General features: G+C 46.8%; 2 long non-coding RNA genes across 2 annotated transcripts; one reads left to right on the top strand and one right to left on the bottom strand.

Annotated features, from left to right (window-relative positions):
* Positions 1–66: 66 nt before the first annotated feature.
* Positions 67–5,050, top strand: LOC142819478 (uncharacterized). Its single transcript, XR_012897394.2, has 3 exons — positions 67–200; positions 3,817–3,969; positions 4,833–5,050. It is a non-coding gene; the product is annotated as an uncharacterized LOC142819478 (long non-coding RNA).
* A 1,432-nt stretch (positions 5,051–6,482) lies between these two features.
* Positions 6,483–11,643, bottom strand: LOC142819477 (uncharacterized). The gene is made up of 3 exons (XR_012897393.2): positions 11,512–11,643; positions 7,760–7,905; positions 6,483–6,608 (listed from the first exon to the last, which is right to left on the bottom strand). It is a non-coding gene; the product is annotated as an uncharacterized LOC142819477 (long non-coding RNA).
* Between the last annotated feature and the right edge of the window lie 5,061 nt (positions 11,644–16,704).

The raw sequence follows: 16,704 nt of genomic DNA, 5'->3' as shown, positions 1-16,704 counted from the left end.
AGCCGGTTTCGCGCTCCCTCCCTCCTCCCCCCCCTGCACGCGCCGCCTCCTAGTGAGCCTAGGGCGCGCGCTGAAGGGGCTGCGGCTGGGGCGGCGCGCGGTGTCCCAGAGGAGTAGGGTTGCTGGAAGCAGGCTGGTCGGGGTCTTGCACGTAAACGATTGCACCGCGATTGGGATCCTGGTGTGGAAATTAATGCAAAGTAGGGCGGGATGTTAATTAATGCAAAATAGGGCGGGATCTCGTATGTTAATACAAAGAGGTAGGGGTCTTGGATGGGAATAAATGCACAGCAGGTCTTCCAGGTAGACTAGTGTACAGCGAGGTGTGATTTTGCATATGCAAAGAAGCGCCCCATGGGGCAGCGGTCTTGCATATAAATAAATGCAGCCGGGTAGGGTCTTGCATGTAAATTACTGTGTAGAGAGGTGGGTTATTCTGTGCAAACCAATGGATGGGGCGGGATCATGTATCCACACTCAGTATATGGACAGGCCAGCTTTATGCTTGTAGCTGTGCCGATAATGTCTGGCTCTAGTTGTTAATTATGTATTCCTTAATAGCACAAGTCAATTAAGGTATGGTATTTTAGTTCCTCCTCCCCCCTGCAAAATTGCACTGGAGATAATATCTGTAAATTAATGCATGTCATTTAGTTGGTAAATACTGACTGAGCTCTTTTAAATTTTTATCTAATTATTTGCATTGGAGGATATTACTTGGAAAAATTCATGGCTATTATTTATATTTTCTAAGATATTTCTCCTGGGGGTAACTAATTCACATTTACACATAATATATTTTTAATATTTACATTTGATTCTACTGGTTTTAATTGGAATGCAAAAAATGAAAAATTTCAGATGTTTTCAATTTGTGTCAAACAATTGTATGAAAAAGCAATGCAGAATTTTTAATTGTGGTTTCCAGTTATTTGTACTGGGAGGTATATTACATACAAGTTAATAGATTTTTACTCTTTTAAATTGAATATATTGCATATAATGCATATCTTAATTTTATTGCTATTTTCAAAATTTAGGCTGCATATATTGTTTCTAAATTAATTCTGCAGTCATTTGTACCCAGAACATTACATGCATGATGCATGCAATCCATGAACCTGAACAATCTTGCATTTCTTTGACATGACTTATAATTGTTTTCCAGTCACTTGCTTTGGAGGGGTATTAAAGTAGCTTTACCTGCTGCAGCCCAAAACAAGAAGAAAGGAAGGGAAATTGTGTCCTGCAGAAGTATGTCAAAGAGCAGTTTAATGGCAAAACTGGTTAAAGAAGATATAGAAGTCAGCTGTCTTTACTTCTGAATGGCATGTTACACTGGAGTTGCTGCCTAATTAGCTCATACTCAAAGATCATTCTGGAGTTTCGCTTACGTATCTTCAGAGAAATCTAATCATTTGATCTGCCATATATTAACATCATGCTTCTCTAGCACCTTTTCAACCAAGGATATTTATTAATTAACACTCACAGCCACTCCCTTGAGGAAGGTGCAAGTGTCATTGACATTTAATACAAGTGAAACTGAGGCACACAGGTTGTATTCTCTGTCAACCAGCAAGACAGTGGCAGGGTCAAGAACAGAACTGATAACTCCTCTGTTTTTAATTTTCTGTCCAGCATTAGCAGGATCATTTTCTATCCTCCTCCAGCAAAAGAACCTATGTGTCCTGCCTCCTATTCTCATCCAGCATGAAGAGAACCCAGGAGTCCTAACACCTGCTCCTTTGCTCTAGCCACTAGACCAGACTTGCCCTGAAAGCCTTGCACCCACACCAATGCTCTAACCACTCAGTCCCATTTTCCCTCCTGTTTTCTCCACCATTGCTCCCAAGGCCTGCAGTTCTCCTTCAAGCCAGGTTCGATGACCTTTCAAGGTCCCTTCCACTTCTAGGAGATAGGCAATCTCCATTATAATAATTGTGAAGAAGAAGGAGTTAATTGTTGCACTGAATCTGTCCCATTTGCCCTGGTTGGTTGTGGTCCTTTTCTCTGCAGGTGTTGGGTGAGTAACCATCCAACTCTCTCTCCTCTGTTTGTGGTTCAGCAAGGGAGGACTTGGAAAGAGATCTAGCGAGCTGCTTGAGGGATTGTTTGGGGCGCGGCCATGAAGTTTCCAGGAGCTGCTGTGAGAAGCAGACTGTCTCTTTCTGAGAGCTGAGCGGAAGAAAGAAGCTATTCGGGGTTTTATGTTCGTGCCAGCTTACTGCTGCGTGTGAGAACAGAACTGGGGAAGAGAGGGCCACAGTGAATCCACGTTAGAGAGCCTCACAAAGCCACATGAGGAGTGGGGCAAGAGCTCCCCTGCCCTATTTTGCTTTTTTTAACAGAGCCTGTAGCCCCAATGTGCAGCAGGGAGACACTAACCCCTCCTATAAAAGCATGACTGGGGTGGAAAAAGTGAATAAGGAAAAGTTATTTACTTATTCCCACAATGTAAGAACTAGGGGTCACCAAATGAAATTAACAGGGAGCAGGTTTAAAACAAACAAAAGGAAGTATTTCTTCACTCAGCACACAATTAACCTGTGGAACTCCTTGCCAGAGTATGTGGTGAAGGCTAGAACTTTAACAGGGTTCAAAAAAGAGCTAAATAGATTCATGGAGGTTAGGTCCATCAATGGCTATTAGCCAGGATGGGTAGGGATGGTATCCCTAACCTCTTTTTGTCTGGAAATTGGTGACAGGAGAGGGATCATGTGAGGATTATCTGTTGTGTTCCCTCCCTCTGGGGTATCTGGCATTGCTACTGTCAGGAGACAGGATGCTGGGCTGGCTGGACCATTGGTCTGACCCAGTATGGCTGTTATGTTCTCCATGCTACATCTTTCTGAGTATGGGCACACACATTCTTCCATTCATCCATATAGATCCATGTTGTCCAACATGCTAGCCACATGTGGCTATCTGGCCAGTTGAGTGTGGCTAGTTCACTATAGCAGTTGCCACTATAGTGCCTTCAGAACTGGTTGGACACCATAGATCTAGATAGTCACGGGGCCGGGGGGGGAGGGGAGCTTTTGTACTTAAGCATGTCAAAGTCTTCCATGTATTGATCCTCAGAAATCCCTTAGAGGGTAATGCTATTGTCCCCTTTGTGTGGATGGAGACCTGAGGGCACAGAAAGAGTTTTGGGGACATTTTCATGAACTCTGAAGTCCCTTAGAGTCCATCCATGATGCAGTACATACACCCCTCCACTCCATGGCAGTGAGTCTCCGAACCCAGAACAGCTGATTCAGTCTTGTGGGGCTAAAAACAGCAGCATAGACATTTGGGCTCAAGCTGCACCCTCCTTCCTTGCCAGGTTTCGGAGTCTGGCCCCCAGCTTGAGTGAGCACAGATCTAGGGCTGTCAATGCAGCCAGGCCAGGATCCCGTCTGCCCCTGCTTGGACTGCGCCGGGGCTGGGGCAGCCATGCAGAGTTCTGCCCATACCGGAGCTTGCTAGGGCAGGAGCTACCGCTTGCCCCTGTCCCAGGCTGCAGGACTGGGGCTGCCAGGTCTACCATGGGGACCGCTGCAGACCCACCTGCTGCCCTGTCCTGGTTCCTGCTACCGGGCCCAGTTAACCAGTTACCTACCATGTAAGCCCGGGGTCAGCAACCTTTTCAAACCAAAGAGCCAAACTACATCAACATTCAGAACAAGTGGTCAACAAAGAGCCAGTACAAGAATGCCCATGTGCAAGACTGAAGATATACAACTTAATATTATTGATTAATAATAGCATACATGAAACATTGTCCTCACAGACTTTATTTAGTGGGACTTCCACTACTGCATCTTTTCACAGGTGCCGTAGCGGGGAGAGAGGCTGCCGCCAGCCCTTCCTGTAGCCAGATGTGCCTGCCTTAGAATTGGGGCTGGGGACAGGACCCTGCAGCCAAATGGAGGCTGGGCCGCAGCCCAGGCTGGACCAAGCTGTTGCAACAGTCAGTGGCGGCAGGTTTGTATAATTTTTGGTGGTGCCCAGAATGGGTCTAGTCCTCCCCCACCTGCCCTGTAAGCCGATTTACATTATTTAATAAAATATATAAATGGACTGGAAACCGTAAGTGTTTAACAGTTTCCCTTTATTGAACAATATCACTATCATAAGAAAAAATTATTTAACTAAAAATATCAACGTTATTGATACTCTTTTGAATATGGAAACAACCAAGCGCTCTTTGACCAATAACCTTCAAAAGCAAATACTTTCTAAAATTAAAACAACTATAGCCCCTTCGTTTGCAATGTTCTTCAGGCCCCCACCCGTCTGGGAGCTGTAGGAGGTGTTTTTTCCATATATAACAGATTTTGGAACAATATTTTGTATAAAATTTATTTCTCAGTCGTTGGAGAAAATTGGTTTTACTACGTTTTTATTTATTGCCATAAATGACAAAGATTGAGTAGGGTCTGAGTGCAGACATTCTCATCTATCCTTTTTTTATAAAAAACCAACAAAACGTTCCCTGAGTATAAGTTAGCTAATTTGGCACCTTTTTTCTTACATAAGAGCTTTGCTATGGCTTGTAGATTGCTATCAAAGTGCATGTTGGAATAAGATTGAAATATTTCAATTAAAAACTCTTTGTTCATTTTTTCACTTCTCGTAAATATTTTGACCTCCCATGTTTCTGCTGTTGGGTGAATCGTATTATCTACAGCATCTGAAGTCATCACCTGGAGCATGTGAAACCAATATGTAGGGCCTTTTAAAGCTCAGTTAAAATTGATATTTGCACAGAATTTAAGAGGACACTGTTGTTTAATGAGTAGTTACTATCTCAAACATTTACTGAAAACATTTCTCCTAACCTGCAGTTACAGGCTGGACCTCCCTGGTCCAGCACCCTTGGACTTGATTGATCCCAAACCAGGGAGTTTGCTAAGGGAGGTCAAGGAAGACCCAAGGGCACTTACCCAGCTCTTCTCCTAACCCCAGCTGGGTCCTCCGCCTCTGGCCCCCTGCTGTCAACCTGGCTCCGCTACTGGGGTTCCCTGGTCTGGCAACATCTATGATTCTGCTGCCATAGTCCCATCCGCCCCCCCCCCGTCTCTCCTCCCCCCTCCTCTCTCTCTCTCTCTCTCACACACACACACACACACACACACACACACACACACACACACACACACACACACACACACACACACACACACACACACACCCCCCCCCCCCCCCCCGGATGCCAAACCATAGATGTTGCCAGACCTGTGGTCTGTTTTTTACTTTTACATAATTTGAAGATCACAATATCCAGAATTAATGTTTTAATGACTCCTTATTATCATAGTATGCACTGTATTCTAAACCTTCAACCCCTCTTCCCATCAAAAGAAAAGTTTTAAGTATTGGCTAAATGAAAAAGAACTTTACAGACTATCATTTATCAAAACTTCTACAAGTGAATTCCTTCATAATTCACGCACAAACAAAAAGACAGCATTTTCAGTTGTTGCCTGCATCTTACTTGGGTTTTTAAAGAGAGAACTCTTTAACATATTAAGTGAATCCAGGAAAGAAATATTGTCCATAATCTTTCTCTCTCTTTTTGTCCCTTACTCTTTCACAGAATCTCTTTTGTTTACTAGATCTCCCAAAGTTCTTTTACATTAAATAAAGCAACTTTCTTCTGCTTACAGTGATGTCTAATTGATCATGAAAATAATGTCACCATACCATTGTGTCTGCATGGATGTTCCATAATAATTTCTATATTCAAACCAAGGATTTTGTAAAATATTGTCAGCTGATTTTGTAACATAGTGGATTGGTCAATCTTATCATAATGTACTGGCTTGGTTTTGTTCTAGTGAGGTATAAGAAATTTTGCAATGTTTTTAATAGTCTTATAACTTTCTCCCTGACTATTTTGTAGTAAAGCAATCACTTTCAAATGGTTACACGAACAGAGCATCTAGATTGGCACGGACGCTTTTCCGCAAAAGCACTTTTTGCCAATCTAGACGTGCTTTTGCGCAAAAAAGCCCCAATCGCCATTTTCGCGATCGGGGCTTTTTTGCGCAAAACAAATCTCAGCTGTCTACACTGGCCCTTTTGCGCAAAAGTTGTGCACAAAAGGGACTTTTGCCCGAACGGGAGCAGCATAGTATTTCTGCAAAAAGCACTGATTTCTTACAGTAGGAAGTCAGTGCTTTTGCGGATATTCAAGCGGCCAGTGTAGACAGCTGGCAAGTTTTTCCAGAAAAGCGGCTGATTTTCCGGAAAAACTGGCCAGTCTAGACACAGCCCTAGTGTCAGTTTGATAATTGACTTTAATATTTACATTTCTGAGTGAGAAGGTGTTAGCCAGGGCTTCAGTTATTGTGATTTTAAGTTCACTAATAAAATGTTCAAAGTTGGCTTTGTACAATAATCTTTATTTGAATTAGACCTACTTTAAAACACAGACTGCTTTTTTTCTGATGCTTGCTTCCCCCCCCCCCCTCCCCAAAAAAGGCACTTTACTGGCAGCCCAACTTCCCCCTTCAATTTCTCTTCAACGGGCCGGAGCTCCTCTCTCTCTCTCATCTCCCAGCCAGCTCTTGCCCGAGCACAGTTGGTTCTCGTCAGGGTGCACTGCCTTTCTTTCATCTCTGATTAAAGGTGAAAGAGACAAAAAAGACCATGTAGGCATGAGTAATTACTTGTTTTTAACATTGAGTTAATTTTTCATTTTAAAACATCGTGGCTACATCTACACTGGCATGATTTTCCGGAAATGCTTTTAATGGAAAAGTTTTCCCTTAAAAGCATTTTTGGAAAATCACGTCTAGATTGGCAGGACGCTTTTCCGCAAAAGCACTTTTTGCTGAAAAGCATCTGTGGCCACTATAGATGCGCTTTTCCGCAAAAAAGCCCCGATCGCCATTTTAGCCATCGGGGCTTTTTTGCGGAAAACAGCAGTGTGCTATCTACACTGGCCCTCTTGCGCAAATGATTTGCGCAAGAGGGCTTTTGCCCGAACGGGAGCAGCACAGTATTTCTGCAAGAACACTGACAATCTTACATGAGATCGTCAGTGTTCTTGCAGAAATTCAAGCGGCCAGTGTAGACAGCTGGCAAGTTTTTCCACAAAAGCAGATGATTTTGCAGAAAAACTTGCCAGTCTAGACACAGCCCATGGCTACGTCGTCTACATTGGCAAGATTTTGTGCAAAATCATTCGCTTTTGCGCAAAATCTTGCCACCTGTCTACACTGGCTGCGAGTACTTGCGCAAGAACACCGACGTTCTAATGTATAAAATCAGTGCTTCTTGAGCAAATACTCTGACACTCCCGCTCAGGGATAAGCCCTCTTGCGCAACTGTTCTTGCGCAAGAGGCCAGTATAGACAGGCAACATCAATTTCTTGCGCAAGAAAGCCCGATGTTTAAAATGGCCATCGGAGCTTTCTTGCTCAAGAGAACGTCTACACTGGCATGGATGCTCTTGCACAAAAGTACATCTTTTGTGCAGGGGCACATGCCAGTGTAGACACTTTCTTACTCAAAAACTCTAACGCAAAAACTCGTGTGTATCTTGGGAATGACCAAAGAGCCATACCCGGGTCCACACTGAGCCATATTTGGCTTGCAAGTCATAGGTTGCCGACGCCAGCGGTAAGCCTAAGGCTGACAGGTAACCGGGTAACCATTTACATCCCTACTCTCTGCAGAGCCTGGCTAGTAAGTTGCAGGATCTGTCTCCAGCCCCAATTCACACCAACTTCCCTGTGGGGATTGAAGGAGAAGGATTCCCAGCCACCTGTCTGGGATGGAATCCCACTCTGAGCCACCAGCTGCCCGGATGCCGCCCTCTCTCCAGAAGCAACAAGTCCCTTGTCATCTCTTCCTGGAACCAGCGACCCTTCAGCCTCAGCATGAGCTCTGGGCCCCTCTCCAGGCTGCCTGCTGCGGAGATACGTTTAATAGTATTCTCTCCCTCCCCCGCTTGTTAGAGACACCCTCACAGGATACAGCCTACCTGGCAAAAAATCCCCTGTTCACACCTAGTGTTGAGGCAGGGCTCCTCTTGGCCCCCCTCAGCCGCTGAGGCCAGGGCCAGCTCGGACTGCAGCCTCCAGAAGGCCATTGTGTCCTTTCTACAAGAAGCATCTGTAGCAAAGCCACTTCCTGGCGCCCTAACTTGCAGGGAGCCAGTCTGTCCTCCTCCTCTGCCCAAAGGGCGTGCCATTTCCCCTTCTTCCTCTCCCCCGCTTTGACACTAATTGCTGCATTCCAGGGGGACCTGATCCAGCAGCTGGATGAAGACTGCAGAGAGGTGCTGAGCTGGAGCAAATTCCTGTCTTGTGTTTAGAGAGGGAATGGAACCTTGTTCTACCCACGAAGGCAGCAAACCTGAGACACAGAATCTCTCGTGCGGCTGTGGAATGTACGTTTCCTGAAACAAGGGGCCATCCCAAACCTCCCCCCACCTTCTGCTCCAAGGGCAAAGCACGCTTCTTTGCTCTGTCTTCCCAAACATAACCACAGAGCAAAGTGTGCGTCTCAAAAAGAAAACATCAGCCCTACTCAAACCAGACACTCCACTGAATATCCTTCTCCCCTTAGGGCAGTGGTCACCAACCAGTAGATCACGATCTACAGGTAGATCTTGGAGCCTTTGATGGGTTTTCCTGACAGGTTTGGCCAGAAGGCTATCAAGTGCCAGCACTTCATGCCCCTCTCAGTACTCTTGCCCTCTGCTGTGCCGGGCATGAAAATAAGAGGAAGTGGGGGTGCTGATGTCAGGGTGCCCTTCCCTCCACCCTGTACCCCATCTCCACAGAGCAAAGGGGCAGGGATGGAGAGAATTTGCTGGCTGCTTGTGGGCGTGGTGCAGGGCCAGGTTAGGAGTGAGCCTGCCTTAACCTCCGGTACCACCACCCAGAAGCCACCTGTGGTAAGTGGACCCAGAATTTTGAACCTGGGCCCCAGTCCTGAACCCCAAACCTCTGCCTCCATCCTGATAAAATTGAGAGAGACAAGTGAGCAGGGGCAGGGCCTCAGGGAAGGGGCAGGAAGGAAGAGGGGCAAGGGTGTTTGGGATTGAGGCAGATCCTGGATTGTACTTTAATTCAAAAAGTGATCTCATGCTTTAAAAGGCTGGAGACCCCTCATTGCCTTAGGGAGAGGTTGACTCCTAACAGATGTGTCACGATGTTTCATAATGGGCAGGCCTGGTGGAAATTAGTGGGCTGGCTACAGAATCTGGGTTTTGTACTTCGGTGATGGGTGCACTAGAAGAACCTCTATAGAGCAGAACAGTTGGAAGAACTTCCCCGATTCCTCATCCACGCCACTCATCTCAAATACTAATCCTGTTCTGGTCACAGAAAACCTACGTGAACAATGTTCCCTCTAATTTTTTCCATCCACGTGCAGAATAAATTTTGTTACATGCGCCCAAGCATTCGGCTTACAGAAAACCCTGAGAAATAAGGAGTCTTGGTCTCCTGCAGAACCAAGAGAGATCTGGTTCTCAGGAACTGTCTGGCCTAGCTGGGCAGAACCAATGTATTGAGACTAGTAGCAACACATCTGTGTCTGTGTTGGGGGGAGGGGGAAGATGTTGTCAATTAGGAGTTGCAGCCAAAGAGTTCTGACTTTTAACAAGCCAGTGGGGTAACCAGCTAAGAATTCTCCTTCTATCGTAGGAAAAAAACACGAGAGAGACAGCCATGTGCAGAGCATTTGCTAAAAAAAAAAAAAAAAAAAGGTGTGGTGCACAGTGATTAGAGCAACGGAAAAGAGTCAGGGCTCCTGGGGCCTAGTCCCAGCTGTAGGAGAGGAGTAAGAGTCAGGACTTGCAGGGTTCTGTTCCCAGGTGCTGCTGGTTCCTCATTAAGGCCAAGTTTTTCAAAGGCAGGGCACCAAGAACCAGAGCTGGATTGTCAAAAGAGCTGGGTGTTCATCAGCCAGCAGCTCCCATTGCCTTAGCCTTGATGCAAAGGTCTTTTGAAACACCAGCTCCCACTGGGGGTGCTGACATCTTTGGGGAAAATAGCTTTAAGTGATTAGGCATAAGGCCTTCCTCTGTGCCTCAGTTTCTCCATTAGTAAAATGGGGATAATAGGTCACAGGTGGGAGACCAGCAGATTTTCAGACCTTCCTCTCCCTTTGCCAATTGTATGACATCCTAAAGAAGCAGATTCACCTCCTCCGATAGAAGCTCAGGGCTGGCTTTACAGGGTACTGTCTCAGTGCACATTACCATAGCTTCCCTGTGAAATAGGAAGCCGTTCTGCAGGGACGGAGCAGGGCAGGGCCTTGCAAGTGGGAAGCTGTGCCAGGCTGTGGAACGTGAACTTTGCCCCATGTTAGCTGGGTAAACAGCAGTCACAAAGGCCTGCTAGGCTCTGCCCATCCTGCCTTATGTTACCGCCTGAGATAGCATCCAGGGAACCACCCACCCGGATGCAAATGTTGGTGGTTTTTTGCCCAGGGTGGTGTGTTCTAAGACAGTTTAAACTGGCATAGCTGCTGGCATAAGGGGTGTGAGCAGTGTCTCATGCCCACAGGTGCAGTGGGTGAGTTCGCCAGACAAGTCATTTAACTGCCAGAAGGGGGCTGTGGCAGGGAAAGCGACCAACAAGGAGGTAGGAAGGAGTCAAAGGCAACCCCCCCCCCCCCCTCCTGCTGGCAACCCGCTCCCCTGTTCAACACTTTTTCCTGCTCACCAGCACATCCTGTCAGGGTCCCAGTGCTGGATTCTGATCTCAGCTGCCCTGGTGTAAGGCCAGAAGAATTCCACCAGGGTGTTTTTTTTGGGGGGGGGGGGTATTACCAGAGTAGAGGAGTCCCTTAAAATCCTTCAACACCTGTCTGAGACAAGGGCATATCACACCCATTGTATGCATGGGGAATTGAGGCCCCCCAGGGATTAAGTGACTTGCCCAAAGTCCAGGGTCTGCAGAGCATGATTTAAAGTGTGTGTGCGAGGGAAAAGAGATTACCCCCTTAGCACCCACACCACCACCAGCCTGGCCCGGGAGCCCCCCTACACCCACTGCCTCCTAATCTGAGCAAGTGGCATCATGACCTAGCCCACAAGGTCACAGCACCAGGTTTGGGCCACCCCTGCACCGTGTCCCTTGCCAAGGTCCCCCCCACCCAGAGTCTATAGCAGAAAAGGGCACACCCATGTCACAAGTCAGTAGCTAACCACTGGGCCATCCTTTCTCCCTGGTCTGGAGTGAGACTAGTACAAATGCTAAGCCAGTGCAAACAACTGGCCTCATAAGAGTACAAGAACTGAGCTGCTCATTCAGCTGCATTTATGATGCTCTCTGATGCCCATTTTGCTAGCAACTGGCCTGTGGCAGGTTTAACAACTGTGGTCTCTCTTTTTTGTTATTGGTCTTGGGTCTTCAGCCCAGCCCTTGTGTTAAGCTTTGACCCCTTCCCTTGCCCCTGGAATGCAGACTTTCAGACAAACTCCAAAAAGGGAATCCCCGGTTCACAGGGGACTTTCCAAGGTCCTCTGATTTCATAGTAACACAAAACAAACATACTTACAGCTGTAAATGTCAGGGAAGTGAATGCCTCTCCATGTGGGTGTGTCCTAGAGATAAGACAAACTTCACACACACCCAGCAAAAATAATCTTCACTCTGCTTTTTTCCTGCTCCACTTCCCACCCTGTGATTAAAATCACACACCCCCAACCCCCACTTCCTGTTGTACCCCAAATCAGGGCCTGGTGATGGGTTTGCACCACACAGGCTCTTCCCCATTAAACTAATTGCTCTGTTGCAGTCAGGCTGAGCTTCTTTAGACCCAAAGTCCATGACCCAGCCGTAGACAGCTCAGAGTGGAGCCTTTGTTAGCCAAGACACGCTTGGGTTGTTTAAAGACAGATAAATCCGTCAGAAGTCCCAGAGACCCAATCTGAAAGCTCCACGCAAAAATGAAACCTGGCTGGTCAGAGCAGGGGCCTGGAAGCCATGACTCCTGTTCTCAGCTCAGGGACAAGGGAATAAAGTGTCTATCTTGGGACTTATAGTAACTGAGAGGCTCATAACCATCACAGCATTTTATCCCCACAACCCCCCTGTGTGTCAGAACAGGGCTAATATCTGCCTTTTACATCTGGGAATGTGAGGCACATAGATATTAAGTGACAGGCCCAAGGGCACAGAGGAAACATATGGCAGAGAAGGCCTTGATGCTGGATCTCCTGCAGCTGGATGCCTGGGTTCTGTTCCCAGCGCTGCAACAGACTTGCTCTCTGAATTTGGGCAAATCACTGCTCCCTGCTCTGTGTCTCCATTTGGGGATTGTGATGATGGCGGTTGGGGATTTAAAGAATGATGGCAGAGTGCTCCTTTGATAACAGAAAAGAGCAAAGAACTAATGCTGCTATGACAGCCCCCTCCCCTGTGCTTTATGAAAATTGGCTTGTGAATGTGAATATGCGTAACTTGAAGATGCTTTAAACAAAATACTTCATGTAACTTACCCATTTTAATGTTATAACCTGCTAAATCTGTATATCCTATTTTGGTGCATGTATCAGTCTTCTATGTGAAGTTAGAAATATGAAGTGTGAATCTATTTATAATTTTAAATGTGCTAATAAGAGCCATTTCTGGTGCCCCAGAAGTGTAATGGGTCGGTGATCAAATCAACGGTTTGCAAACAACCTTGTTTGTCCCACAGGCCCAGACAGTGGTTGGTCATGGTAAGACATGTGACCATACCACCTGACTGGACTCCATTTTGAATCTGGTATTTTTCCATGGAAGTGGGGGGAGCGGGATATAATTTATAAAATAAAGGATTCCTTCCCTGGGGAAAGTCTGTGTAAATAAATCACCACTTAGAGAGAGAAACAATGAGTTTGCTCTACAGTCTTAGCTGAGAGCAAGCTGGCTGTTAGCTCAAGCTGCAATGTAGAGGCTGGATGCACTAAGCTCTAGAGATCCCAGGTTCGGTTCTGCCTGTCAGTATTATGCTGACTTTTGAAACGGCCTGGCACACACTAAGCCTGTGTCTACACTGGCATGAATTTCCGGAACTGCTTAAAACGGAATACTATTCCGTTTTAAGTTTTTCCGGAAAAGGAGCTTCTACATTGGCAGGCTACTTTTCCGGAAAAGCCCTTTTTCCGGAAAAGCATCTGTGGCCAATGTAGACGCGCTTTTCCGGAAAAGAGCCCCGATCGTCATTTTCGCGATCGGGGCTTTTTTCCGGAAAAGACTACTGGGCTGTCTACACTGGCCCTTTTCCGGAACAGTGTTCCGGAATAAGGACTTATGCCCGAGCGGGAGCAGCGTAGCTTTTCCAGAATAGTGGCTGATTTTGTACAGTAGAGCGTCGTTGCTTTTCCGGAAATTCAAGGGCCAGTGTAGACAGCTCACAGCTTATTCTGGAAAAGCGGCTGATTTTCCGGAATAAGTGGCCCAGTGTAGACACAGCCTAAGGCTATGTCTACACTGCGACTTCTTGCGCGAGAAATGTGCAAATGAGGCTAAGCGTGGAATATTGCCGAGCCTCGTTTGCATAACTAATGAGCCACCATTTTTGCAGAAGAGGCTCCTGCACCAGAAGGAGATGTCTACACTGCCCCTTCTTGCGCAAGAAAACCCCTCTTGCGCAACGCCGTTATTCCTGAAAATAATCAGTATAGACGCAGGTATAGTTTTGTCGACAAAATTTGTCGACAAAGCCTTGTAGTCTAGACACACCCCCATTGACTCTGCCTTGGTCACTCCACTTCATTTCAGCGGAGTTGCTCCAGCATAACCAAGAGCAGAATCTGTCCTCCAGCGTCGGCCACATTTATGAGGTAGGGAATAGAATCCAGGAATCTGCAGTCCACTGTCTTCTGAACACACCTCCCTATAGTCACATTTGGCAATTTTAACCCCCTGAACAGGAATAACATTTGTTTTCTCTTCTCTTTACAAGCTATTTTTGTCTCGTTATTCCCTGCTAGGCAAATCTTTCTTTAGTGGGTGTCACCAAAGGAGGGTTCTTCTCCCATGACTTGGGCCTAATTAAAGTAGTTTACATCCAACACCCTACACGTGGGATACAGGGCAGAAGGCATTTCTATGTTAATCTCCGCATGGTGAAATATGCCCTAGCAAGACCAGCCTGAGATCATCTCTCTAGTGATGAATACACGTCTCTGAGGGCAAAGTCTGCAATTATGTTGGCCAAAATAGCATTTGTTTATATTTCCCATGCTATGAATCACCCCACTTGTGGTTTACAGTAAATATATCAGGTTGCTATTGTCGCTGTCCTAGACCTGTGGGTTAAACCGAGCATGTGTTTATTAGGTTACATGTTCACAGCCAGTCAGGTTGGCTAATGAGGGGGAGAGAAAGGGGACAACTGCCCCAGGCCCGAGTGATTCAAAGTGGCCTGGGGTTCTGGCCACTGCTGCTGCTGCTGGTGCTCCATGCAGTGCACTGAAGAGCCCTAAACGGCGCATTCCGGATGGTGCTGGGGATGGAATGCAGTCCAGGCAGCACAGAGGGCCGGCTGCCCCAGCCTCGCTGCTTCCGTCCAAGGTCCCACCCCTTCTGGGACTGTGGAGCCGCCCCCTCACCTTGCTCAGAGGCCCAATGAATCTGCTGGCTCCTCCGTGGCCAGTCTCTCGTTGGGTGTAAATTCACACGGCTCCACTGAAGTCAATGGAGCAATGCTGGTGTTACTTATTGGAAGACAAAGGCCGCTGTATCTTTATGTATTTATAATGCATGGTTATAAGAATTAATCAGCCTGGACAGACAGCCATATGGCAGCACCAAAACTTGGCAGCAAAGGTCCTGTGGTTAAGACATTGACTGGAACTGAATTCCAGCCTCTGCCACATACTTTATGTGTGACCTTAGTCACGTTGTTTAATCTTCCTGGGCCTCAATTACTCCATCTGTAAAAAGGGGATAATAATAATAATCTTTCTGGTCTATTCAGGCTAGGCGTTCTTCAGGACAGGGACCATCTCTCACGGTGGGTCTGTGCAGCTCCTGACATGATGGGGACTGATCTCGGTTGGGGCGTCAACAGTAATATAAATAATTTTCTGTACGCATCTTCTGTGCGAGGCTCTCAGAGCACTTCAGAAGCATTCCTTGACTACTCCTCAGAGCTCTGATCTAAAGTGGCATCGAAAATTATCTAGGAACATAACATAAGAATGATTATACTGCGTCAGACTAATAAGCCATCTTTCAACTGTGGTCAGTGATGGCAGATGCTTCCAATAAAATGAACAAAACAAGCCAATTAGCAAATGACCCATCCATTGTCATCCACTCCCAGTTTTTGGCAGTCACAGAATCAAAGAGTTGGAAGGGAAAGCAAGGATCATCTAGTAGTCGAACCCTTTGCCAACATGCAGGATTTGTTGTGTCTAATTCATTTAAACCTCCTTTTGAAAAGCTGGAATAAAGGAGTTTCCACACCTCCCTAGGCAGTCTATTCCATTACCCTACTGTTCTTACAGTGAAGATTTTTTTTTTCCAGAGATTTAATCTACATCAGAGTATAATTGGAGATTTAGGGACACTCTCATGGTTAGCCACCATTGATGGACCTATCCTCCAGGAATGTATCTCATTTATTTTTTACACACAGTTATTCTTTAGGCCCTCACAGCATCCCATGGCAGTAAGTTCCACAGGTTAATAGCACTGTGTGAAGATATACTTCCTCATGTCAATTTTGAATCAGCTGCCTGTTAATTTCATTGGGTGGTGTGCTGTAGTGGGGGTGCTGTCTGCTCTGTAACCCGGTGTCCTCCCCAGCACTGTGATGTGAGATTCTCACTGACTCTCCCAAATGTGTATTAACCCAGGGTACGTCTACACTACAGCGCTAGTTCGAACTAACTTAGTTCGAATTAGTTAATTCGAACTAAGCTAGTTCGAACTAACGCATCTAGAACTAAAAACTAGTTCGAACTAGCGTTTTGCTAGTTCGAACTAGCAAGTCCACATTGAGTGGACTCTGAACAGGGCTTAAGGATGGCCGGAAGCAGTGCCGGCAGGGCATAAAAGGAGGACTTAGAGCATGGAGATGCTGTCTCAGGCTAGCCGAGGGCTGCGCTTAAAGGGTCCCGACCCCCACCCCGGACACACAGTTCTAAGGGGTGCCCCGCTTGCAAAGAAGTTCTGGCTTGGAGTGCCCTGAGTGCCCACACTGGGCACATCACACCACTCGGCCATCAGCCCGGCTGCACTTGCCGCAGGCTGCCATCTGGGGAGAGGGAGTAACTGGGGGGCTGCAGGAGAGCTTCCACCCCCAGAAGCCCGCAGAGCCAGCCCAGTCCTCCCCATCGGGGGCTCGTACCCCATTCCTCCCTCACCTCCTTCCACTTACCCTTCCTTAGCCCCCCTTCTTATTGATGTACAAAATAAAGATAACGTTTCTTCCAACATTGACTCTGTCTTTATTGAAAAAAAACTGGGGGAGACTGGGAAAAGGAGGTGGGAGAGGGGAAGAGAAAGGCTGGGAGAGGGGAGGGCAACTAACATGATCAGGGGTTGGGAACAGGTCCCAGATGAAGAGAGGCTACAGAGACTGGGACTGTTCAGCTTAGAAAAGAGGAGATGGAGGGGGGACAGGATAGAGGTCTCTAAAAGCAGGGGTTGGGTGGAGAGGGTGCATTCAGAAAAGTTCTTCCTGAGTTCCCATAAAGAAGGACTAGAGGACACCAAAGGAAAGGAATGGGTAGCAGGCTTGAAACTAGTAAGA

This window comes from Pelodiscus sinensis, chromosome 22 (assembly GCF_052426305.1).
Source record: "Pelodiscus sinensis isolate ZL-2025 chromosome 22, ASM5242630v1, whole genome shotgun sequence".
Lineage (NCBI taxonomy): Eukaryota > Metazoa > Chordata > Testudines > Trionychidae > Pelodiscus > Pelodiscus sinensis.
This window is presented reverse-complemented; position numbering and strand designations above follow the sequence as displayed.